The sequence below is a fragment of the Panthera pardus genome, unplaced genomic scaffold (assembly GCF_024362965.1).
Source record: "Panthera pardus isolate Hobbes unplaced genomic scaffold, ASM2436296v1 HiC_scaffold_7, whole genome shotgun sequence".
NCBI classification, from domain to species: domain Eukaryota; kingdom Metazoa; phylum Chordata; class Mammalia; order Carnivora; family Felidae; genus Panthera; species Panthera pardus.
The window spans coordinates 59,137,485-59,164,400 of NW_026527002.1; the positions used below are offsets into that span (position 1 = coordinate 59,137,485).

The following is a 26,916-nucleotide window of genomic DNA, read 5'->3' on the forward strand; positions in this document are numbered from 1 at the left end:
GCCAAGTCGATGCTATCCCGTGTTTCCAATGCTTCTAATCTTCCTCCACCCCTCCTTTTTGTCTTTCCTCTTGTCTCCTCTCCTTTCTCTAAGGTGAACAATATGTGATGAGCATCCACACGTTATCTCTTTTGACGAATTACTAGAATTCTTGCTATATTTCTAGCAATGTATGCCGATTTAAAATTCTACTATGTATTATCCAATTGACATCCAGGAAGATATACCAATTTATATCATCAAAGTGCTCTCTAGCCCATACTCATGCAATGTGGTAGAAAAAACAGAATTCCATTTTTATTCAAGTATATATTCCTTTTATTAATAACAAGGTTAAAACTCAATACGCTTATTTATTGGTCATCCGTATTTCTTATTTTCTTGAATTTGACTCAGTTTTAGTGCCATGTATCCATTTTTGAGGAAAAATGTTTAAAACGCATTGTAAATTGAATCATAAAGATTGAAGATATTACATTAGACTAGGAATATTGCATTCCCTTCTGTACTGTTTACATATCTTTGGAGGTGGAACAGTTAGATATTCCACATAAACACAGTGGATGTGTTACAAAATTCTACTTGAAAAATGTCATTCAGGGATGCTCACAGTCCATGAGCCTGAGCCCTGCATCAGGCTCTGTGTTGATAGCATGAAGCCTGGTTGGGATTTTCTCTCTCTCTGTCCCTCCCCCACTCATTCTCTCTCTCTCTCTCTCTCTCTCTCTCTCTCTGTCTCTCAAAATAAATAAACTTAAAAAAGTGTCATTCAGCTAACTGCTAAGAAACAATTTTTGAACATGTACTACATAGTGTATAAGGCACTACAAGGCACTGGTGTTTAGGGGGATAAAATAAGTAAGGTACAGTTTCCTGATTTGGGTTTATCTTCTCAAGTTGCCTAGAAAGGCAATTCTAAAAACTTAAGTATGACTCTTGATATAGTTAATAGATTTATTATTTCAAATAATAAATCCTCATCAGTTCAACAACTTCTAATTGAACACTTACCCAAGACAACAGGAAAATTAAACATTGATCTTGCCCTTGTGTAACTTGCAGTCTAGTGCAAGGGGCTCAACAGGACAGACAGAACTCTAATTCAGGTGTGAAAATATTTTTTATATTAAATATAATTTGTTATCAAATTGGTTTCCACACAACACCCAGTGCTCATCCCAACAGGTGCCCTCCTCAATGCCCATCACCCACTTTCCCCTCTCCCCCACCCCCCATTCAACCCTCAGTTTGTTCTTAGTATTTAAGAGTCTCTTATGGTTTGCCTCCCTCCCTCTCTGTAACTTTTTTCCCCCCTTCCCCTCTCCCATGGTCTTCTGTTAAGTTTCTCAGGATCCACATAAGAGTGAAAACATATGGTATCCGTTTTCCTCTGTATGACTTATTTCACTTAGCATAATACCCTCCAATTCCATCCACATTGCCACAAATGGCCAGATTTCATTCCTTCTCATTGCCAAGTAGTATTCCATTGTGTATATAAACCATCTCTTTATCCATCTGTCAGTTGATGGACATTTAAGCTCCTTCCATAATTTGGCTATTGTTGAAAGTGCTGTTATAAACCGGGGTGCAAGTGCCCCTATGCATCAGCACTCCTGTAAGGTGGGAAAATATTGAGTTAAAGATTCCTTTGCATTGGAAAGGCTCTGTAAAGGGGGTGGTATCCAGCCTGAGCTGACTTAGGAAATGTTTATAATTGAATCCTAAATAAGGAGATGAGTAATGTAAAAGAACCCCACCAAACCTTTTGTCAACTTCCTTAAAGAATTTGATCTTTTGTAAAATCTTCTACCTAAATATATCCCCTTTATATGCATTTCTCTATACTTAATGACATCACAAATCAACGATAGCTAATACTGACAATATGACACACACACACACACACACACATATATATATATATATAAGATTTTCTTTGGCACCCATTTATGTCAGTGGAATAAATGAGTGCCAAAGAAAAGCTTCTATATTAACACTCAGTGAACTTGTCACAGATTTTGGTTTTAATAAACTGGACCCGGAAAATAAGCAATGAAAGCATGACATGTATTTCTTAGAAACACCCCCCCCCCCCGGCCAAACATTTTACCACAGCATCAGAAAGCCTTTAGAGTAGTGCTGTGTGCAGAAAAGACTAGATAACTTTACAGTCCAGAGAGAGTGATGGTTTTTCACTCCCCAACGAAGCAAATGCTCTTAGAATCATCTAAGAGAGGTGGAAGAAGGCAGGGTTCACAAGGGAACAGTTTTATTCATATTTCCCTAATTCGGATTACAAAACATTTGCTTCAATATGCTCTATGTATATGATGCAGTTTAAAGATGTTCAGGAATTTTCTTTTATTCAGACTAAAGATGACCTTGGAAGTAGACCATCATGAGCACAAATCCTAATTCTACATTTAGTAGCATGTGATCTCAGGAAACCTACTTTTCCTTTCTGAGCTGCTTTGGCTAATCTATAGCTTTTAAGAGAAAGATGAAATGAAATACTATATGAAACGCTTAGCAGAGTGCCTAGAATAAAGGAAGCACTCAGTAAGCAGTTGCTATTATCATCAAGAAGTTTACACACAAGAGCTCAACATTAAAATGGCTATCAGGGCATCTATATCTTTTATAGAATTTATAGGGGAAAAGGTCAGTTTGTAGATTATGCTCTGATACTGGCTTATATCAATAGGAAGGATGAATATTAAAGGAATGGGAAACCCTGATGCCTTATTTAGGTGTGTGGAGTTTTTATCTGGGGAGAGATTGATTTTATTTTCTTCCTTTTGTTTATTTTTTTTCCCCTTTACCTAATGCTCTGATGTAGGAATACTACATCAAATTAAGAAACAATCTATCTTAATGTGTAACTTTTCACTGTAAGTTGAATGCATGTAAAGGACAAATACATAATGGGAAACAATTTTTACACGCATATCCATTTATTAAATCCCTTTCGTTAACAAGTTTTAAAATAGAAAGCCTCCTGAAAAGATTCCTTCCTATTAATGATTATACTTGCATGTGATGAACCTCTTCTGAAGTGCCAATCTAGCATAATTAGTTAACAGGACCTGCCTTTGTGTTATTTTTCCATGCTAATGATTTGATTCAATATGAACACAACATTTATATGCATGGCAGCCATTAAAATAAGTTGTTGAAATCATTAACATTGGTTAGGAAAAAAGCTTACTACCAAGTATTTAAAAATATTTTAGATTACAATTAAATATTAAATGCTATGCTCTTTTTCACTTTTACAAAGAAAAGTATTAGGTTAGATTTATCACCTGCAAAGTGTTGATATTTGCTTTTTCTTTCCTGTAAATACACTGTTGATAGTTTTTCAATTACCAATCCCCTTTTTCCGAGTAACAAGGGATGGAACAGATTCAGAAAAAGGTGACTGGTAAATAAGGTGTATACATATTTGACGAGTTTGCTCATTTTTAGGTCAGAAAGTTCAAGTTTATAAATAGCTCTTTAGAAGGCTGGCTGCCACTTAGAATTAATGAAACTCAGAAGCAAAGTGCATGACCTAGCCAAGGCGATTCATCCAACATATGGAGTTTAAATTTCATTTTGTCTCAAAACTTTGTGATGCCAGCAAATGGAGCTCATAACGTACTTACCAATCCCTCATTTTACCCCAAACAATCTTTTGATCTTAACCAACCTCACCATGGGCCCACCACAGCTCCAATACTGAGTAATCACATTACTTATTTGTCCCTCAAAAATCACAAAGCTTTAGAATATGCTGGAAGTGAAGTGATACTGTTTCATAATTCAAACACTGGAGAGCCTCATCTAAATGGACCAGATCATCCAAAAACTAGGGCATACAAACTATTATGAGAACCCTATTCATTCCAAAATCTGAGCAACTATGTTTATTGTTTAAGGAAGCTCCTGCCTGCTTGTCACAAATACAGAGGGTAACTATTTGCAGAACAGAGACTGACTATGTTTAGAACCACTTTCAGGAACACGCTGGAAATCTGGATAAGTACAACTCCTGAGAAAGTGATCTTTATTTCCCCTACTCTGAGTTTTTCTGAAATGTTTCAGGATAGCTCAAATATCAAACTTTTGACTTAAGCTTTGATTAAGAAAATTCTACTCCAGATAAGGTGCTGTAAGAGGCACTGGGATGGTTCTTGAGAGAAAGACACTCCCTGGGAAATCTCAGTACAATTAGGATGAAAGAATAATGACACAAATGAAGAGAATATAGGGCAGGATAGAATAGTTCTTTCATATGTCTCATGTAATACTAAGGAAGTACAGAGGAAGAAAAGAATACTTAAGGTCAAGATTGAGTATAAATCAGGGGTCAGTCAGAATCCCAAACTGATATATTTCACTGGGCCATTTCCCAAATCAGGACATTTGCTTTGCTGTTTGAATAACAGCTTTCCATCAAAACTAACCACTCAACTGAGACAAAAAACAAATGATTTCGACTGAGGGTAAATATATGTATGTTCAGACATATATAGTACTAGCTCACCACATTCTGATTATGTAGAAGATACAGCCTAGCCTGCATATAAAAACTGATTCTACTGAATCATAATTGAACATGCATACAGGTCAATTAGGACTTTGCAAGATCTTCCAGTAATAAATAATGAATTAATTTTTGCATTTTACAAAGCAGTTTACCTTCAATTGCTGAGAATATTTAAAACATTTCAAGCAAGAGCTATGCATTACAATCACGAGCAAGGGCTCCATCTTCTCTGGCAAACTCACATTACTAGGAGAACACACCCCCTCCCAACTTTCAAGTCAACACTGAATAAACACGGGCCTTTTAGTATTCCTTAAACCCCAACAAAGTTGGGATACATCAATTTAATAGTAGAAGGAAGTCCCTAAGGCAAGGTAACGCCTTTGAATTCATCTGGGCTCCTTTCATCAAAGATCAAATCTAGAAAGAGTATGAAAACAGTTTCAGTTGACCATCAACATGATTCCAGCAGCAAAGGAAATAAGAATATAACTTCAATAGCCAGAATGCATATCCTGCAGGCATTTTAGATAAAAGAATGCCACCTTAGCTGCAACCAAAATGAGTGGAAAGCCACGGGAAAATCAGAAAGATTAATGTAATTATTTCCATGAGATCAATATAATTTGTTATATAACTCCCTATCTTTTGTAATATGCAGTTGCAATTTGGCATTTTCATATGAACATTATTTAACTGCCTTGCATTTTGAATGCATATACATTGTTCTTTTACGTAAGCTGGTCTCACCCTCTTTGTGGGCAGGGACTATGTCTTACTCATCCTTATGTACCTGACACAGATCCTACCACAGAATAAATACAGTGACATTCTGTTAGTAAATGAGAAGAACACTATCAAAATAGACATGTGATCATGACTATAAAAGGCAGGAAGTAGGAAACAGTAAGTATTGGTACAGTTAGACTAGCACAATGTCCTAGACATCATGTGAGGTCCTTATGCTTTTTATTTAATTCTGTGCAGTCCACGATAAAGAAATAATAATCTGTATTTTACAGATAACATTTAAGCTCAGAGAGGTTAAGTAACTTGCATAAGCTCACACAGTAAGTGGCAGACTGAATATTTAAATTCAGGTCTGATTCCCAAACCTTTGCAGATACACACTGTAGGCACTGGTGAAAAGGCACTCCTTAACCTCTTTCTAAAATTTTAAGCCATCTAAAGGCACAGGTTGCAAATTTCATACATATAACTTAACACAGCAAAGAAACTATACTATAACCAGCTTACAGCAGTCTCTAAAATGAGAGACAGGTTTGAAAGCCATCTAACAGACATGAACTGGATTTGCTCGTAATAGGAAACAACTGAGAATTTTCCCGGTTTCAAACACTCGTTCATGGGAAAGTGTGTTTGAGTCATAGCTGCTTTGTAAAATACATGCTTTCCTCCCTTTAATCACTGTAATACTATAACTCTGGAAAAAAAAAAAAGAATGGGATGGGGTCATCATAAATCGGGTATGTTAGAATTAGTGAAAGCATCTTTTTTCATGAAAATAAACCAACATCAGTGTATCTCAAAACAAGGCCGACTATCTCCCAACTAGAAAACCTAAGCATTTCCCCATCTTTAACACTACTTATAATGCCATATATTTTCATTAGGTTAGGCCTAAAATAAGGCTCAGGTAGAGAAAATATATGTGAACACAGAATCCTAATAGGACTACCCCGTATTCATTTGAAATATCTAAAATTGAATATTTAAAGGTTCAATGACAGCTAGATTGGCCCACATTTCATACAAATTTTAGTCTTGTGACACTAGCCTGAGAGAAGCCAGTCAAATACACTGTCCCGATAATATAAGATATATGTGTAGCACAGAGACATTAAAGACATGTCAAATATTGCCCTGAAGGAAGCAAATAGGAACTAAAAGCCAATTTTACTAAATCCCTGTCCCACTTCCCTTCAGGGAAGTGTGGCTTCCATGTTTGGAGTTTGTTACTTACTGTGTAACATAAAAGTACTCATCTTGAGACTATTTCAACTACTCAGCTTCAACTAAAATAGCTTTAAAAATTTATTACTTCTCCTAAAACTAACACCTTCTACAATGCCTTCTTCAAACTGTGGCATTTGAGGGAAAATACTATATTAGTGCCCCAATTTTATCTCACTGATAGAGCGTGTAAACCTAGAGTAGTGCATGATACATTCCAGGAACACTTCCAGAAATGTTAGCTGAATAAAAAACATCACCAATAAAAAACAAGTTGTCCGGGGACATCACCTCTAGAACCACGTTTCCTTTTGAGACTATGGAATCTGTAACTTCTTGGAGTAGGCAGGATCCTAAGACGACCCATTGAAATTCCTGGCCCTTGGTGTACATGTAATTTTTCCAGTCATTCAGTATACTGATCTTTGTGGTGCTGTGCAAGGGTTTTGCAGATGTAAGCAAAATGCCAAATCAATTGACCTCATGATAGGAAGATTATCTACAGAGGTCTGACCTAATCACATGAGTCCTATCAACACAGTTTCCTCTGGCTGGTCTCAGAAGAGGAAGACAGGCCTGGAAAGAGCAAACATCCATGGGGCCACAAGGCCAGAAACTGCCCAATAGGAGCTGAGAGCGGTCCCTGGCCAACCGCTAGAAAATGGGGACCTCAGTCCTACATCTGAAAGGAAATGAATTCTGTCAACAACCAGGGAGCTCAGAAGAGGACTCTGAGCCCAGGTGAAAATCACAGCCTTGGCTGACACCCCAATTTCAGCCCAGTGAAGCCCTAAGCAGAGTATCCAGCCATACTGTGCCCAGTCTCCTGAACTACAGAAAATCTAAGGGAATAAACTTGTGGTATCTTAGGCTGCTAAATTTATAATTAGTTACACAGCCGTAGGAAACTAACACGTTCCTTTATTTTTAATGTACCTCATGCTTCCTTAACCATACTATATATAGAAACGTATTTACTATATATTGTCAACCTATCTCTATAGAGCCACTCTGTGGGGGAATGATGGCAAATTCTGCCACAATCCCTGCCAGAATTTACCATGGAGTTGAGGGTAGGAGGCACAGTCACAGGAACTAGCTTAGTGACAACCCAAGTTAAAGCAGGAGTCAGACTTTTTGAGCCGGGACACAATGATTTGGAAACATTATCATGCAAAACCTGGATGAAAAAGAGCGAACAAAGAACCGGAAGACCACGCAGTAGACTACAGGCAATAAATCAAGAGAGAAGGAAAGACGCACAAGATGAGCAGAGGAGATGAAAAAGAAGGAATTAGCCAGGAGATAGTTGAAAGAACACTGGATAAAACTGTCCTCCTCATCACTCAGCTATCTGTTTACATCTACCTTAGAGGGTAATGACATCCTCACCATTCATTCATGTGACACGCGTTCTCTGGGTACTGCCTATGGGCTGGGCACAACTGCAGGAGCCGGAGACAGAGACTGAGGCAAACGCCATGCTTTAAGGAGCTTCCCCCTTGGGGGGAAGCAGAAAGTGAACAAGCTCACAAATAAAGTAATTCCAGGAAGCACAAAGTTTGTATTACTTATGTCAAAGCCTAGCATTGTTGAGTAAGCAAGACAGATACAGCTGATGAGAGATGTCTGAGAAGGAAAAAGAGAAGAGCCAAGTACAACAGTACAATTCTGAATGTTTTGCAAGAGAGACTGGAGAAGAGGTAGCATCAATGAAAGAAATAGGGAATCTTAAAATAAACCAGATACAAACGTCCCTGTGCCTGTTTCCTCACTGGCAAAATGGGCATAATATTAGTAACTGCCTCATAGGGCTGTAGAATAAATGAGCTAATATATGCATGGCGCTTAGAAGGGAGATACCAGTCACTATGCAAGCACAAGCTACTGGTTTTATTATTTGCTCTTTTTTTAGAATTCACTAATGACTGACTACTATCCTGACCACTTTCTCAATCATTGGGAAGGATACACTGTAAAGGAAACAACATTATGTCATTAGCGCACTAAATAAAATTGGAATTAATTTCAGTGATTCACTCAGGCATATCTGCTTAAGAAAATATGCATATATAAGTAAGATACACTTACTAACTTTTTAGTTCTCATTATTTATTATCCTCAGTTCACATCTGGGAAGGTTTTCTATGAGAGAAATATAAAATATGAGCCAGATTATACTTTGGAAATTACAAATTACTACACAAATCATTTTAGTTTTTTATATACCTTCTGTACAACTCAGAGATAATAGTGATTTCATTCATCATTCTCTCAACAAATATTTTAAAGAAACTATTAGACATATAATAACAATGTGGGAAACATAATGGCTGCAACATACCTTTTCCCTATCATAACCCTTACTGCACTTTATTGTAATTATGTGTCTAATTTTTTTAATTTCCAAGATAGACCATAAATTACCTGGTCCACAGGCTCAGACCCCTTTTTACTGCTGCATCCCCAGGGCCAGATGCAATACTTGGGGCACAGGCAGCAGTCAGGGTGCCAGTAAATATTTCTGAATGGATGAATGTCTCTCATTCATAATTAAACAAAGGTAGCAGATTGGGAGATGTTAATGTTAAATCCAAAGTCAAGAAATATGGATCTTTTTCAAAATTTATACTAAGTTGAGTGTGTTTTCTGATAGTTATTAAACATCAGGAAGAGCGGTTCTCAACATGGATGGAGCAGGTGAGAGTGTTCATATTTATAAAAACAGAGGATGGACTAAAAAGGCAGAGAAATATTGCCCTACCACAGAAAGAAATCTTTAGAACCCAAGCACACCATGGATTTGATATGAATGACTGATGCTATAAAAGAGCCTGGAGATTTCTTAGGATAAATCTAATAAAGAACAAACCAGCTTATGTAAACTGAAATTTCCAAGTGCAGGTCTCAGTTTCAGTATTCATGAAAACCTATACTACTGTTCTCAGTGTCTATAACATCCTAATTACTCATACACTGAGAAAATCTGGTTCACCATCATAAATTTGCTCAAAATATAAGTGGTGAAAATGACATACACAGTAAAGGAGACTATTCCTAATGGCTATTTTCAGTTCCTGGTAATATCAGCAACAAAGGACACTGTTTAGCACTTTGAACACACTAAGCAGTGGCTCACTACAATCTGACATAATCAGATCATAGTCTATGATAGGATTCCCTAAGGAATAGGGATTGGATTGGATAGGATAGGATTCCCTAAGGTTGGCTGCGACTGGCTAAGTGATTATCAATCGTCACCATTTTTTTTTTCTCATAAAAATAATAAAAGTTGTAACAGCTGCCATGATTCAATATTTAAATGGAAACAAATGAAAGAACTGCATCTGAATAGAAACACAGAAGGGAAGTGTGAGCAAAGGGAAGTGTGAACAGAGAACAGGAAGCCCTGTCTAAAACTCGAAAGTATGGCCAATAGCTAGTCTCTTTCCTACTTGCAGGACTAAGGACAAAACACGGAGCTAAAGAAATTTACTGACGGCCATTCTTACAGAAGATTACAGAGCATGATTTTCTCAACTTAAAAAAATATACATTTTATTGTCTTTATGGATGCGTGCAGGAGGGTTGTGGTGATCAATCAGTTATGCCCAGTTTTAGTAGAAGTAAGACAACAAACCAGTAAACTGGCCCTTTTTAAAGAGTTCCCCTTGAATCTTTCAGAAACTAAATTTTTCCTTCTCATCTGAGATGACTTTGGAGAACTCATACCCAAAGGCAGAAAACAAGATATGTAATGACAAAGTAGACACTGGATAATTCAAAATTAAAATAATCTCAGCTCATAAATCGTTGAGGCTTATTAGAGATTAGGGTATGTATGTTTCAATGCTTACAAATGTTCTCATTAAAAACACTACATACACTTTTTGGCAGGTCACAAGGACTTCAACCTTTTTTATAGTGACAATGTCCTGTCCTCTAAAAGTGTAACTCTGATGATTTTACACTCTCACCCTATCATAATGACACCACTGTCTACTGAAAAAATATATGATTTGGTTTGGCCTTCTGATCATCCATATCTTGCCCTCATTCTTCTCTAAACTCAGATACATACCTAGTCTCAAGAGAATTACATGGGTCATACATCTTCATTTAGAAATAGATGAGATATATGGGGTACTAACAAAATGTTAGCATTTTTCATCACAGCATATGGGAACATATTTTCCTATTTCATTTTTGTATGGTTGCATTGCCCAGTTATTCCCATCGTACAAAACCAAACTTAAAATGCTCGTTGAATCCTATCTCAAGGAGCAACAATCTTTTAAGGGAAAACAAATTAAAGCTTTCCTCCCCTCTGCTTTTTAGAAAAGATCCAGAATTCTTCCCACAGCATTTAATCTTTTCCCATTAAAAAGTTTTATAGCATACCATTGTCTGACAGAATTTGGTTCAACAATCACGTATTTCTTGGTTTACTAATAAAGGGTTGGGTTTTTAAACATTAATTAAAAGGCATACATTTTGTTTTCATTTATTTGTATCAAAAGATCGTGAATTATGATGCTCAAAGGACACATTATATTCTGATTTAAGAGCAAAGCATGGCTTTAGGCAGGAAGAAAAAATGTGCCTCTGACATTTTGAAGAGGACAGAAAATGTTACCAGAAATATACTTTATTAGAATCCCTATTAGTATGAATTCTGCTCCTTTTCAAAAGAGCTCCTTTAAAGTTACAACTTTCTGGGGCACCTGGGTGACTTAGTCGGTTAAGCATCTGACTCTTGGTTTCAGCTCAGGTCATGATCTCACGGTTTATGAGTTCAAGCCCTGTGTCAGGCTCCTCAATGGGGCTCTGTGCTGGCAGTATGGAGCCTGCTTGGGATTCATTCTCTCTCTGCCCCTCCTCCACTTGTTCTATCTCTAAATAAATAAATAAATAAATAAATAAATAAATAAATAAATAAAAAACAATTTAAAGTTACAACTTTATGAAACATACTCAACTTGTATTTTAAAAACATTTTCAAACAACAGGTGCATAACATTTTACCATTCTTTTGTATCTCTAGCAATATTCAAATATGTTTCTTGATGCATCTTAAACTTATTTTTTTAAATAAACCATTTCCTATACCATACATCAAAATAAATTGTGCTATTTTGTGTCCTTCCATCCTCTGCTACAGAAGAAAAGTTACTGGTCTTCCAATTTCCTCTTTTTACCTAAATATAAGTGTAGATGAAAACAAGAATGAAATAACATCTGGGGAATTTGGCTGATGGCTATCTCTATATTTTATTCCATTTTGTTTTATCTTTTTATTTTTATATAGGTATCAAGGCAAGGTACCCACGGAGGTTCTGTCAAACAACCTTTTTATCTTACCAAGATAAGGAGATTTTACTGAGGCAAGACCGAGTTTGCAGGGGATTCTTAAATGTCTCAATCCTCATAAAATCCAGATGTTATAATAAGTAGTAAGTCTGTAAAATAACTTTTTGCATCCATTTTTCCTTAAGGTGAGGATAATTTAAAATATTTTTATTTTAAGAGGACAGAGTATAGCTCATTATGCCATTATATTTATTCAAAATATTTTCAATTACAATCTGCACATTAAAATCCATAAAAAACCCCCAGCTATATACCTGGACATGCATCTAATGGACAAGTTTATGCATGCAAAAATAATTCTTTTTCCTAACAGAGCTAATGAGGAACATCTGACAATGTGGAATTGTAGGGTATAAATACATATTTCCACCAGAAGCTGTAAATTTAGTATAATAATCAGTTTATTTTAGCCTTTTATCTTATGTCCTTTTGGAGTCAAATGACTATCTTTCTGCTGTTAGTTCTGGTATTTGTCTCTTATTACTGTTGCCAACAGTCACAGGTTGATTTGCCCAAGTAATTCCATTGTCCCAGACCATGGAATTAATAGCTTGAAATTGAAACTGTGGTTATATTATCATTATTATTGTTATTATTGTTATTACTTGAGAAGAGAGAGAGAGAGAGAGAGAGAGAGAGAGAGAGAGAGAGAGAGAACGAGAACACATGCAAAAGCAGGGAACCAGCAGAGGGAGAGAGAATCTTAAGCAGGCTCTACGCCCAGGATGGAGCCCAGCATGGGACTCGATCCCACGACCCTGGGATTATGATGCAAGCCCAAAACAAGAGTTGGATGCTCAACTGACTGAGCCACCCAGGTGCCCCAGAAACTGTGGTTATCTTCTTAAGAATCTGTCCTTTAATTTAGTATCAAGGACCATCAACAGGTTTTTCCAGAATTCAGGGGTTTGGTTTATTATTTTGTAGACTGGAAAGCAATGGATCTTCTATTCAGATTAAATCCAGGATGGACTACAACTCTTTGGATATAAAATTGATGACATCTTTTGTACTTACAATAATTAAATTCTACCATTCTCGAAGCGTAAGTATAAAAAGCAACAATAATATACTGGAACAGATATTCTGAATTCTGGCTTTTCAGAAAAAAAAATTCAATATTTTATTCAGGATGTCAGTTTATGGTCGCAATCCTCTTCTCCCCTCCAGATAACACTACCTGGGAGGTAAGCGAAGCAGACATCTCAGTGTGTTCTGTGTCAGAATTAGACTTCGCCCCAGACGGCTCCGATTCCCTTCATGTACAACTATTCCTCACTTACCTCTTGGATGGAGCCTTTTGTCTTTCTTTTTTTAGAAAGTCACAGAAAGCTGAATTGCCAAATTTTACCTCCAAATAAGTGAGTTATTTGCATTTATTTACGTGTGATTCAGATTCTAAGATTTTCCATTGGAAAGAGAGTATGTACAGCCTAGAGCCACATTACACTATTAATTTCATTTTGAAGTACTATTGGCTAGCTTTTGTGCTTTAACTTAGCCTGAATAAGACAGTCTCAAATGGAAAGGAGTCATGGAAGGCCTGATGATGTCACGCTCCCCAATTGATGAGAACTCAGTGGCACTGAGGTCATTAGAATCATCATATAATGATAAATATGGAGAAGACAAGTTAACCACCACTGCAGATCTGGCAAGTAAAAATAAAGCCAAACACAAACTAGTTACTTCAAATTTCTAGGATAAACAAAATATGCGGAAAGTAGATACCCTTGGGATATATTTTTTGTGATGTTTCTTTCATAAATAAAATATACCCAAGAGGGTGTAAGGATTATTAGGCATTAAGGGTCTTTTAATTACTTTTTTCTTTTATTTTAGAGGGAGGGAGGGAGGAAGCGAAGGAGGGAGAGAGAGAGAGAGAGAGAGAGAGAGAACACAAGCAGAGACAAGCAGAGAAGAGGGGCAGAGGGAGAGAGAGAGAATCCCATGGGGTTCAATCCCATGAACCTGGGATCATGACCTGAGCCGAAATCAAGAGTCAGATGCTCAACAGACTGAGCCACCCAGGCACCCCAGGGTCTTTTAATTTCAAACCAGTTCTCACTTGGCTTCTAATATATATATTTAAAATTCTGAAAAAAAAACTACTGAGATGAGAAACAAAAATTTGTGGGAGGAAGGTTAGATTAGTCAGGAAATACTTTAGGGATTATGGAGCTTAAAGAAAATATTGACCTTAGGTAGAGAAGGAGGGGCAAGGGTGGTCTCAGTCAGAGACCTTGCTAAGCAAAGTCTCAGAGGTAAGAATGTTCATGAAATATGTTTGGAGGGTGTCCAGGACAATAAGTGGATACATTTTTCATGCATTAGTTGGAAAGGCAGATAAATCTGCAGTAAGAACATGACTTTCACTGCTAGAATACCTAAACATTTGGTGAGAAACAGGAGCCACTGAAGTTTTTTGAATATAACAACTGTATTTATTGAATACCAAGCACCATGCATCATAATGTCCATCATTTTTATTTAATTCCATCAACAATACTCTATGGATTGGGTGCTATTATCATTCCATGTCACAGATGAGGAAACTGAGACTTACCAGACAAGATAATTAATTGGTGCTAGGCCACATGATGAGTAAATGGCAAAAACATGATTTGAATCTACGTCTCAGTGAAAACTAAATGAGCAAAACAGTATTGTAAAACGGGGTGGGGGGGGGGGGGGTCGGGCCCAAAGTGTTTTTGATAGGTTGGAGGGGTGAGATATTTTTTAAAAAAGAGGCTAGTTAAGACTACGAGCTCTCTTTGAAGTGCAAAACATTATGCTTGACTTCTAGCCTGCACTCAAATATCTGCTGACCGGAATATTAGAAGTCTAGGACTGATAACATTTTGTCACTTTCCCTTTGAACTTCACGGGTTTTTACCCACATCACCATAATAAACCACCAATCTTTAACTTTCACAGTTAAGATTCTTTTGCAGTTCATTCTTTTCTAGTCTCAAATATTAAAATCTACTATAAGTCACATCATGGTATAAAGCTTTGATTTCTATCAAGAAATTTTTTAAGAGATTCACCTATTATATAATATTATCATCAATTTATACTGTTAGAAAACATACTGGTACAGATCTTCTAACAATTTGAACATCTGCAATTTCATTTTTCTATATTTAAAGAATATAATTTTCAATGACATGCTGTAAATGGGTACGTATTACAAAGGTAATTAAAGATTTAAATAGATGTATGCATTAGCTTCATACAGTGCTACATAGCATAGGATTATTTTATTTTAGTGGAAAATACTGATTTATAAAGGAAACGCTAAATATTTCTGTAGCCAAAATATATTTCACATATCTTTCACAAGATTCTGTCACAGCTCTGAAAAAATATATTCCATCATTTCATTAACAAAGCTTGAACTCATGCTGGGGCATCTCATTCTCAAGCACTAGATTTAACAATGGGACTGTGAACTCCAGTGTCCATGGCAACAGTAGCTAATTCTTCTTTCCAATCATGGTGGCAATTCTCTCCCATGGCTTGAATCAGTTACAAAACAAAATACTCTCAAAGACCTTTCTGAGCCAATAGCCTTGCAGCTAATCTGCTAATAGGAAATAATCTGCAGCTAATACACACATTCCAGGGCGGCAGTGTGTTTTCTTAATACTTTGTTTCGTGGGCCTCTTTCCAAAGAAAGCACAGTAAAGAATAAAAAAACAGACATTCATTAAAAATAGTATTATACTACCTGGCCACTATTAATGCCTAAAACTTGCTGCAACTTGCATTGCAAGAGTTTGTTAAATAGCAAGTCGAGAGGAGGCAATGTAGCAACAAAGAGAATGAAAGCAAATTGTTTATGCCAAGAGGGTAAGAGCCGAGTTAAGAGAAGGCATATTTAAAACAATTGATTTTTAGCAAACATTTACAGTGAACAAATTATTTTTTTTTCAATCTCTACTTGCCACTATTTGTAGAATCTGTCATTGGATGTGCTCCAGCAACAAATATCTCAACTGCCTTGTAAAGCCTCTTTTCTTTTTTTTTTTTTTTTTTTTTTTTTTGGTCCTCACTGTGGAATAATGGAAATGGTTTAGCATTGAAATTAGTTTTTCACCTCAAGGGTCAAAGTTTAACATCTCAAGCAACTATAATGACCTAAAATCATTCTAATTACAGAGAAGAAACAGTCTTCCCCAAACCCTGATAAAATTGATGAATCAGCTTCTAAAACTCAGTATTGCCTTTTGTTCAGAGGAAGATTGGGATGTTTTTGCTTGAAAGAAAAGCCATGAATAATCATAAAGAAAGATGAAATACCTTTTCAACCCACTCGGAATGGAACTTCCTCCTGCTCAGGGTTGGGATGGCCTGATACAGCAGTGTACCTGCGTCCGTGTTCCAGACCCTGAATTCTACCTGGCTCAAAGAGAACGTGATGACTTCTGCCTTTACGCTGCAACTCTTCATTTGGGAAGAAGACTCCCATTATTTCCCCTTCTACATTTTATAAAAACAAAGCAAAATGAAATAAACACAAGTAGAGGAGGAACGAAATCTCTAAAGTGAAAGGAATCACAACACCAAAGGGTATCTCCTTCATCCTCTTTAAATCCGTTTTATAATTCTGGTTGCTATGACAACATGATGCAACTCTATATTACCATGACAATCTGACACAACTTTCAAAAAACAGTAAGCACTGTTTTATTCTGTTGTTCAATTGCTCCCAAGGAAACATGCTGTTATTTACCTCTGTGATAAAACTTTTACTATAGTTGTATAGATCTTATGTCAGAAGAAGAAAAGCCAAAATATGGCAGACAATGGAGGAGAAACAATATAGATCTCAGTTAACCACTGATTAAATGGGACCTTTTTTCCTATTAAAGAATGTGAAACTGGAATGTTCTTCATTTGTAAAACGGAAAGGGCTTCTTCACACAAGAGGGTGACCATTCACGCAAAATAGGGTTGGGTTTACCTTCCCAGCTACTACACATATTTTGCCATCACCTGTGCAATATGAAATGAAAGCCTACGAAAGGGCTACGGGGAAGCCAGAGGATTGGGTGAAACCCAAGTAATGGATTATACACAGCTAACCACACTGTTCAAACAAAACTCGTAGAGTTCAAATTTTTAGTTCAGTTGAGCGTGGTCTTTCTTGAATTATTAGATATTTTCAAAATGGGAGTACTTGGAGTCCCTCATTTCCTTTCCTGGATGATTATTTCCCATTGTCACTTCACACTTAAGTCTATGATCTGATGTCTTAGAGCCTTCTTCTCACCACCCCACTACCTCATCAATTCCTCCCACTGCTTCTCAGCTCATATAATAAATTAACAGCTGTATCTGTTAGGCAACTACAACATGTCAAATCCTGTGTCTGAAAACCCTTATGATAATTATGCAAAAATAGGTGCTATTTCTACTGGATGGAAAATACCACAACTTAGAAAGTCTAAGGAACTCTCAATAACACTCAGGTTTTAATTTGCAGAACCACAATTTGAACCCGAGTCTTTGGTCTCCAAAGCCCAACCTCTTCTCAACCAATGGGCTGCCTGCTTTTCGAAACAAAGAACATTTTCCGCTTCTTGTATTATGAAAATAAATACTAACATCTGTAAATACAACAAGAAGTTATCTATATCTGGATAAGCTTTCTTTAATTTGAAAATGGGTAATATTTTGCTATATCAATGTAGATATTAAAAAGGCAGAAAAATAATCATTCTAGACAGGAAGAAGGTGAATGTGATTCATATCCCATAACAAGTTTGTATATTTTAAAAAAGATGCAAGCACCTTGCTTTTTCATTCTGAAATATAATGGCTATCATTTACTACTCAATAGTTGGGAGAGAAAAAAAAATCTAGTAAGTTAAACTTGGCTGTCAGCAATTTTGCTGGTCATTTCAATTTGTATGAAAAATAAGGTAGGGCAAATTTCTCAACATGATAAAGAAAGGATGATTCCAACTACATAACTAAAAGAAACCCCAACAGGGGCACCTGGATGGCTCAGTCCGTTAAGTGTCTGACTTCAGCTCAGGTCATGATCTCACAGTTTGTGAGTTCGAGCCCTGTGTTGGGCTCTGTGTTGACAGCTCAGAGCCTGGAGCCTACTTCGGATTCTGTGTCTCCCTTTACCTCTGCCCCTCCTCTTGCTCACACTCTCGCTTGCTCTCTCTCTCTCTCTCTCTCTCTCTCTCAAAAATAAACATTAAAAAAATAAATAAATACATTGAGGAGGGCACCTATTGGGATGAGCACTGGGTGTTGCATGGAAACCAATTTGACAATAAATTTCATATTAAAAATAAATAAATAAAAGAAACCCCAACACAACAAGCCCATTGCATTCTGAATTTTTCAAAGTGACTCATAGTATACACAGTGAAGTCTCAATAAACATTTGTTGTAACAAGTTTCCTACATTTGTGTCTTGATTACAGATCAAGTTTTTTAATATAGATTTTATTTTAATATATATTAATATATATTATATAATATATATTAATAACATATATTTTACGTGTATATGAAAATATACATTTAGCCTTATATACGCCTGTTACCCCAAATTTGGATACTTCAAGTTCTGATGCTAAACTACTGAATTTCAGCCTCAAAAATACCTTTTAATTTAAGTAGCATTTCATTTAAGTAGTATTTTCATGTGTCCAAAGCAAGGGGGGGGGGCGGGGAACTGATGATATAACATTCAAAATGAAGGTAAAAATATCATCTTCACTTTGCTCATGGAATATTTTTCTGAGTGAACACAGAAGTGTAATTCAGTTCTTGTTTGTGTGCCATAGAAAACATCCATTCCCTCCCTCCCTTACTAATCATATTTGCTACTTATAGCAAGTCTAGAGATGATGGCTCCAGTGACCTCAAGTTCTAATTTTTCTGAAAAACAGAGGAAATGACACAGAGGCAAGATAGAGAAAGTGATTAAGGGGAGGGGATAATTCTACTAGTTCTGTTCCAGGAATAACCATGAGACCTGAGGAACAATTCTCCTATTTCATGATGCTCAGTTTCAAAGAAGGGAAGAACATCTGTTTGCTCAATTGTTGACATTGTATATGACACAAAATATCAGAGGTTAAAATTATTACATGAATAAGCCTCTGTAAAGGCCATCTATTGTAGGCTAAGGTTTTGATTGTGGGCATGTACCAAGGTACATTCTTGTGATAGTAAAATATTATTTGAACGTAAGTTAAATCAATATTTATTGAGTGTTTTTGATGCCAGAGGTACCAAAAAAAAAAAAAAAAGAAAGAAAAAAGAAAAAAAAAGAAAAGAGCTGTCAAGGAACGAGGAACCTGGATGAGCTCCATCAATATCTGTGCATACTTCCCATACGAAACCTTAAGGAAATACGGCGATGTTTAAAATCCTGCCCACAAGAAGTTTATAATCTAGCAAGTGGAAGAATTATAAAATTTTATTTATAATAAATATGAGTCTGCCAAATGCATTCAGAAATACAAATGGTCTTAGTGTATAGATGAGAGAGGAGAAAAGATTTTTATCAAGAGCATGTATTACTCTTTTGTCTGTTTCAGTTAACTTTATGATCATAACATGAGCAGGAACAATAATATTCAATGAAAAGATCTTATATTATTGGTGCTATCTCAGCATATAAACATGCTCCATAAAACTGACAATTTTTTAATTCACTGTATCTGCAGTGTCTTCCGGGAAAAATGTCAGATAGTAATGAATGAGTTTGTTGGATATCTAACAGTGGAATTAAGAATTCGACATCCCTAGGCATGCTTCCATCCTGAGTCTACCTTATACTAGGGTATTTTTAAACCAGCATTTAAGAGCTACAGACTAAGGTTGGCAGATGAAAATTGCTAAGTAAACCTGATGTTTCTTTGCTCTTTTGAAAGCTAAGACTACTGTTTGAAAAGGCAACTGATCCTAAGATTGAAAGTTATATTGGCTCTCTAGCCCTATTCAATTGTAGAAATAATCTTGAAGTTCAAAATTGAGGATAAGTTCCTCTCTCCACAATGAAGACGAATGTCCAAAGGATAATACAAATCTTCTCAGTCAAAATGGATGGAAGGAAACCCATACACAAAGATCCTACCTTTTTAAATAATAAAACTGACCATATCCTTATTCAAATGGTCTTTTTTTTTTTTCTTCCTTTGCAGTTTAGAAGTCCTCAGCAGATTAGAGGCATCAAAAAACAAAGGCACAGAAAAGGGGTAGGGAAGGTCATCTAACAACACTAGTGAGGCAGAAATATTAGATGTTGAGTAAGAAGATCAGAAAACTGTAAGAGACAGACAAAAGAACTCAAGAAACAAATTAGATAGATGTGACTTAGGAAAAGCAATGGATACTGCTACCTTATGTACCAAAGGTCAGTAAGCCAGAGAAGAAATTGCACTTGATTCATGGACTTCAACGAGGCAGTTTACCAAATACTTTAGGAATATCTCCCACTCCTCCCCACAAAGTTTTCTGGTCTTTCTTTTCTTCTTTTCAGTTTTAAGCTTGGAGAATAAGTTCAGAATTTGGAAAAATTCATTTATATAGAACTTAATAAGCTAGGAAAGCACGATATAATGTAGTAGAAGCCATGACTATATATCTGGATCCTGTAGGTGTGGGATTTAATGTATCTGTAACAGAAGGTTCATGTTACACAAAGTAAGGAAAATCAAACCTTGCTGAAAACACCAAAGGAACTTCATGCCATGTATTTCTTTGAGGAAATGCCAGAGTTGACAGAACCATGATTCATCATAACACACTTCTTGTCACTAAAAGAAAACACGTATAACCCCAGACAGAAATGACCTAATCCTGGTTGTTTACTGAAGTTGTTATAAGGCAACCCATTTCTATCACAAGTAGTTTCCACCTGGGAGGTGTGGCAGACTTGAGAATAGATTCCCTACATTGGAAATGTTTATTTACCCATTTAACCTACTTACTATGGTATTAAATTAAGCCTTTTGAAAAATGAACAACCTTTAAACCCAAAGAGATGAGAGAAGTTTTCAGAAATCACGTCATATTTTTGGCATTTATTAATATTCTTATGCCTTAAGCAGAACCTGTGATAGAACTATTCCCATTTTTATTTAATAGAACAATAAATTAAGGGATGGATAAAGAGCTACTTTAGCACAATGGTTATGTAGCTTCAGAGACGACACACTTCTTCTGGGTTATGTCCTAAACCCTGAAATTATGTTGATAAATGACAAAGGGCAATTGATTCAAATTTATTATAATTTATCAACCAATAAAATTCTTCTTGCTTCTTTATAAAGTGTTTTAAGATGACTGAGCAAAAACCTTCAGGAACTGTAAGGTGCTATGTCAATGATATGTATGTACTACTGACAAATCAATAGGCCCCGCATCTTTGGAAAACAAAACACTTTCTGGCTGTGTTCATAGTGAGATTCAAACATTAAGACTGACCAGGGCCAATATGTATCTTGTGTGTTAACACCAGGTTGATCTTTCGTTCCCTTTCCTTTCCTTTGTGCCTTCTACCCTCAAGAGGACACATGTTTTCAAAGCTTTTGAAGACAAAATGTTCTAGTTTTTTAAAGTCTAACTAAGATTTTTCAAATTGAGATCTTTTACAGATCGGGCTTTACTTCTAAACAACAACAAAAACTTAAAAGTAATGAGAATGTAAGCAGAAGCCATAATCAAAACCATAAGTTAGGGGTGTCTCCTGAAACACACAGTTTTCTTTAGTAATGGAGTCAGTCTGTCTGAAATGTTTCCATACCATTTCTGGGGGCAGCAGAAATGCTGCTTTAGTGCTCTTGGAGGCTAAAAAAATTTTAATGAACACAGATTAGGAGAAATTATTGAATTCATCTGCTGTGTCTGAGCAATATAATTGATTAGATGGTATAAAGATATTTTTATACAATTAGATGAGTTAGGATATAGTGTGAAGTTATTTGTGATACTGTTATGACATGAAGTGCTCTGGGAAAATGCTGATTTCTTAAGTTACCCAAACAAGTTCAATGCCATCCTTTTGTCATTCCTAAACAGTCGGCGTACAATTCTGCGTAATTAGATTTGCCTCAGTTATCTACATCTACCACTACGAAAGCAAGTAACTAAATGCATGACATGGTATAATACATCCTCACTGAATTCAGTAAGAATCTTCATGCTGAGTAATTGTGCCTTCAAATAGTTTCTAAAGACACAGAAACTTTTTTTTTTTAAACACCGTTGCCAGTTTATCATTCCGTGTGTGGAAAAACACAGATTAGGTGGTCATTCAGCTGACTTGAAGTATAACGACATGATGAACTAGGTTTTAACGCCAACATGGTCCAGTCATGGCATGTGTTCTTCACAGTGACAGAGAATCCCAAATTTCAAGCATATGAACCAAACATACTAGGGATATGTGGATAGGTCTTGTTATAGGGTAATTTCCTTCATTGCTCCTTCTCATGAAGCAGGGAATTGTGGGGGAAGTGAGAGGGTTGGGGGGGGTAGGGGGGCAGGGGTGGGTTGGGTTGGGGAGGAGTTAATGAGCCTGATCACCAGTAACTCCTAATTCTCTCTTTCCCACCTTGGCTTCAGCAATACCCACCAGTTTCTTCAGGCTGTCATCAGAGTTGGGACACTACTCTACAGAAATAGCACTATAATCCCAAACCATATTTTCCTCAGTCTCCTTCTTCTCAGTTTAGGCTTCTTCAGTTTATTCAAGCATTGGTTTATATATCCATCCACTAAACACACAGTTGACTGTCCACGCCCCAGTTGCTATACTGGGTGGCAGAGATGCTGGAAGGAAGAAAGGATTCTGGCCTCAAGGTGTATGCCAGCTGGTGGGGAGATCAACATGCAAATAAAAAGATGATGCGGCATAATCACCGTAACCTAGGTATCCACAAACGACAGGAGAAGCTTTGAACCCTGACAAATCTCATTTATGCCCATAGTCTCAACTAATATTTAAATACCCCTAATTTCCAAAACAAAAATATCTCCTGGAGCCACATTCTCACCTGCCTGAAGTTTTAAAGTGTGGACCTAACATGTGAAATTCAGAGAGTTCATTAAAAACAAACTGTATCATTAACAGCAGTATGATTTCCACCCTGTCCACAAAGGATGATCCTGTTACTTCTTAGTTCTCTATCTTTGTAAATGGTGTGACTTTTCATACAGTCAGCCAGGGTTGAAATAGGAAGTCTTTTTTTTTTAACCCCTTCACACAAGGTAGCTAACTAACCTTTAGCAACGCGAGTCTTTACCAACTTGGCATCTTAAATTCCTCTGAACCACGGCTCTTCTCTAAATCTACGCCACTGTCCTAGTCCAGCTCTTCGCTCAATTTCTAACTGATGTCCTCGTATCTGGGTGCCGGAATGCGGCCCGTTTCAGTCCTGTATCCTCCCTGCCAGCAACATACGCTTCCCCAAACACAGATCTCATCTTGTGCTGCCCCTGGTTACAATCTGTGGTGATTCACTGTCAAGCAAAGGTTTTCACGTCCACCTTCTTGGCATTATAACGAATATGCATTTAACCATGTGGAAAACAGATTCTCCTACATAGATTAAAAGTGAGCTTAAGCATCTGGAAGAATACAGGGACACCCTTAGGACGTGCTGCAGATCTGAGCCCATTTTTTCCTTGATAAAACAAAATACAGTCACAAGATCGGGGTGAGATCAAGGAAGTCATGACACTCTTCTCTGAGGCAGCGTTTCAGTTTTCTACAAGCACAGTGATCAAAATTGGAGAAAGTCGGTAGAGAACAGAATCCAGCAGCTTAGAGCGGATGAGAATACCCTGGAGACCTAGGCACTAATAAAAGCTTTAACTTCAAAAACTAGAATAATGAAAGGCTTATTACCTCCAATTATCAACTCCCTTCCCCTTATCTCTTTGATGCGAGATCCAGGCAAAACACAAGGGATACGAAGAGAAGAGACGAGTACAGAAGTGTGCACATTTACGAGGCTTTGGCTGTCAAAGCACCTGAAGGCTCTCTGAGACCTCAGCTTCTACAGTATCTATGCAAACAGCGAAATCCAGAGCTGAAATAACATATCTAGAAACAATACACTGCATTTGGCCCACAGTAGATGCTCACCAAACATGTACTATGAGAACTGCCTGAGTGCCATCTGGGCAACTACAACTGGGAACACCAAGAAGCAGTCAGTGAAATGGTTAAAAACAGCAGGTCAGTTAATCATGCTTATAATATTTATAAACACACACACACATGCACATGTACACACCTTCTTTAAAATAGCATCCCGTTTATTTAAATTTTATTAGTAAATGTATATTCATCCTTATTCATGGTGAGGATTTTTTAGATAATTTACTTTCACAAGAAGTCTTCAATATAAATGCCCAGGAGTAATCTGGCTTCCTTACTACATAACTTAGTACTAAAACCCTGACCAATAGTGTTTTTCTCTGTGTGTAAAATATTCTGAGAATGACACCTAAGATACCACACAAATGCAGGTGAATTACTAGATAATTCAACCTAGCTGTCAAAAAACTGCCATCAAGTTAAAAATGAAAATAAGACACAACAGTCAACTGAAAAAGTTTAAATCGAATCCTGGATTTGGATAAGGCTCTCTTGATTGATTACCTACATCTACATTTTAAGAAAAAGCCCCTTTCAGAATTATTAAAAACTAATCGATAAACACTAGAATACATCAAATATCCTAAAATAGAGCAAAAACCTCCAAACTAAAATTAAAGCAAAATTGTTTAACTAAAAAATCAGATAGCTGGGCCAGGTTTATTGAAGCTCCTTCAGCTCTAGAAAAAATTTTAATTCATGTTGACAAAATGAATAGGTTAAAATTAACTTTGAAAGAGGCAAAAAAAGAGGTATTCATTTACTAGTAAAGATGCAAGCTTACACACAGTATACATTTTGTCATCATCTTGATTGATTCTGGAGTTATTTCTGGTTTGGTAGAAAAGAATGAACATTTCTTTCTTAACATAGTAATGCTGTAATTTGTACCACCAACTTATTACTGCAACGAAAACCATGTTTTTTCCCTTATTTGGTATTATCAGGAGGGTGGATAAAAATTATCCACCCTTATTATTGTAGACAACAATTTGCATATTTTTCTAAGGGCCTGTGTAAAATCTGCAAGCATTTCATTAAATTGTCCCAGTGAAATCTACATACTTCATACCCAGCCTCCTCATAATGCTGCTTCCTATCTCAGGCAGGATAACTTCCTTGCATCCTTTTTTTTTTTTTTTTTTTAATTTTTAACGTTTATTTATTTTTGAGACAGAGAGAGACAGAGCATGAATGGGGGAGGGTCAGAGACAGGGAGACACAGAATCTGAAACAGGCTCCAGGCTCTGAGCTGTCAGCACAGAGCCCGACGCGGGGCTCGAACTCACTGACTGAGATCATGACCTGAGCCGAAGTCAGCCGCCCAACCGACTGAGCCACCCAGGCGCCCTGCATCCTTTTTATACTCTCTCAAATCCCTCTCACTGCTGACTGGTCACCAAATCCTGTGGGTCATCTCCACTACTCGGCACTTTCTTCAGGTTATTAGGTCTCACCTACACTATTTAAAAAAATGTATTAGTCTGTTTTTGGCCTGTCTTTTGGGAAGAAGGGGACCAGGCTTAATATATTCTAGGACAAAGAGAATGTGAACTAGGCACATGGTCAAGAATCTCTGGAGTGTTTTGGGGACTACCCAAAACAAACATTGTCTACGATTCCTTTTTTTTTTAATCAGTTACTGAATGATATATGGGTGCAACAAGACCAGCAGCTATGATTCTTACTGCCCCAAAAATAAATTTCAGATTATTTCAGAGTATTCAAAACCCCTCCGCTATTAGATTTTAACTTCCTATTAATGTCATTCACTACTTTCATGCTCAAAACCCAATGCACCCAGCTGAGAACTGGCCCTCTTCCCACCATTACGCACATTTTTTTTTAAGTGGTAGAATAGGAAGCTTCAATAATCTTGTTAAGGGAAATAATTTTCTTAGCATAGGTCAGGCCATGCGGTTATGAGTGATACTGATAGCACTGAGTCACTTTCCATGAAATTATTATCTGTTAGGCATATTTATTTCTGAAATCCCCCAAAGATTGTTATTTTGAAATGCACAAACCCCTACCTCAAGAATTCATTCTGTAACTAGCTAGTAAATATATATTAAAATTACACTTTATATAGAATAAAATTGAAATAAAGTAAAAATGAAAACATATTTAGGTGCAAGAATATTTCTGACTGTGGAGCCACCACAGGGTAATGTTCTCTTCAAAGACACAGCAGCTGTATGGGGAACTTTGGTTGGCATTTTAAGGCACAAGATATATGCCATCATGTCCATGGAGACAGCCACATCATTTGTGATTCTGGTAAAAAACATGTCTTACCGTATCAAACAAGCCAACTCTTTTCAGGATATGTGTAGAATGCTCCTAGGTAACTGTCAATTAGCATTTAGGGATGATTTCAATGAAAGAATTATGCCAAATTAAGCAACGTACAAAAAAGACAATAAAGAAGTGTCTAAGAAATATAAAGCTGTCCACACCATATTTGAAATATAACAAAAACCATGTTCAGGCATGGTTGCTGTTAACATGGTTTCACTTATGGTGTAGACAGGACAGTAAATTATCACACATTCCTATAACAGGACTTGGCCTCACTTTGAAATCATGGTGGTAATATTTTTAATATGCAAGAATTCTTACCTGAGGCCAGGCATATGAAACAGGAAAACACGTGTGCTGAAATTGTTTTAACGTGTGAGACAACCACACACTTCGCCCTTTTCTGAAATTTCAATTGCATGTGCCGTCTACTGGTGTATCTTCTATAATAAATGTTATATATGATTGTGTTATTTGATGGTGTGAATTAAAAAGTCTTTGTCCTGCCCATTTCTTCCTATATGTGCAAACATTCTTCCTTAAAACTTTCTCCTAATCCTTTTAGTTTTTACAAGTAACAAATAATCCAGCT

General features: G+C 36.7%; 1 protein-coding gene and 1 long non-coding RNA gene across 7 annotated transcripts in view; one reads left to right on the forward strand and one right to left on the reverse strand.

Moving 5' to 3' along the window:
• LOC109273248 (uncharacterized) overlaps positions 1-13,380 on the forward strand; it is a 30,591-nt gene extending 17,211 nt beyond the window's left edge. Inside the window, exon 3 of the long non-coding RNA XR_002082941.2 lies at positions 13,049-13,380. This is a non-coding gene — a long non-coding RNA (uncharacterized LOC109273248). The remainder of the gene's footprint in view (positions 1-13,048) is intronic.
• Positions 1-26,916, reverse strand: part of TRPS1 (transcriptional repressor GATA binding 1) — a 254,080-nt gene that overhangs the window by 64,474 nt on the left and 162,690 nt on the right. The gene's annotated exons all lie outside the window — the stretch shown is intronic.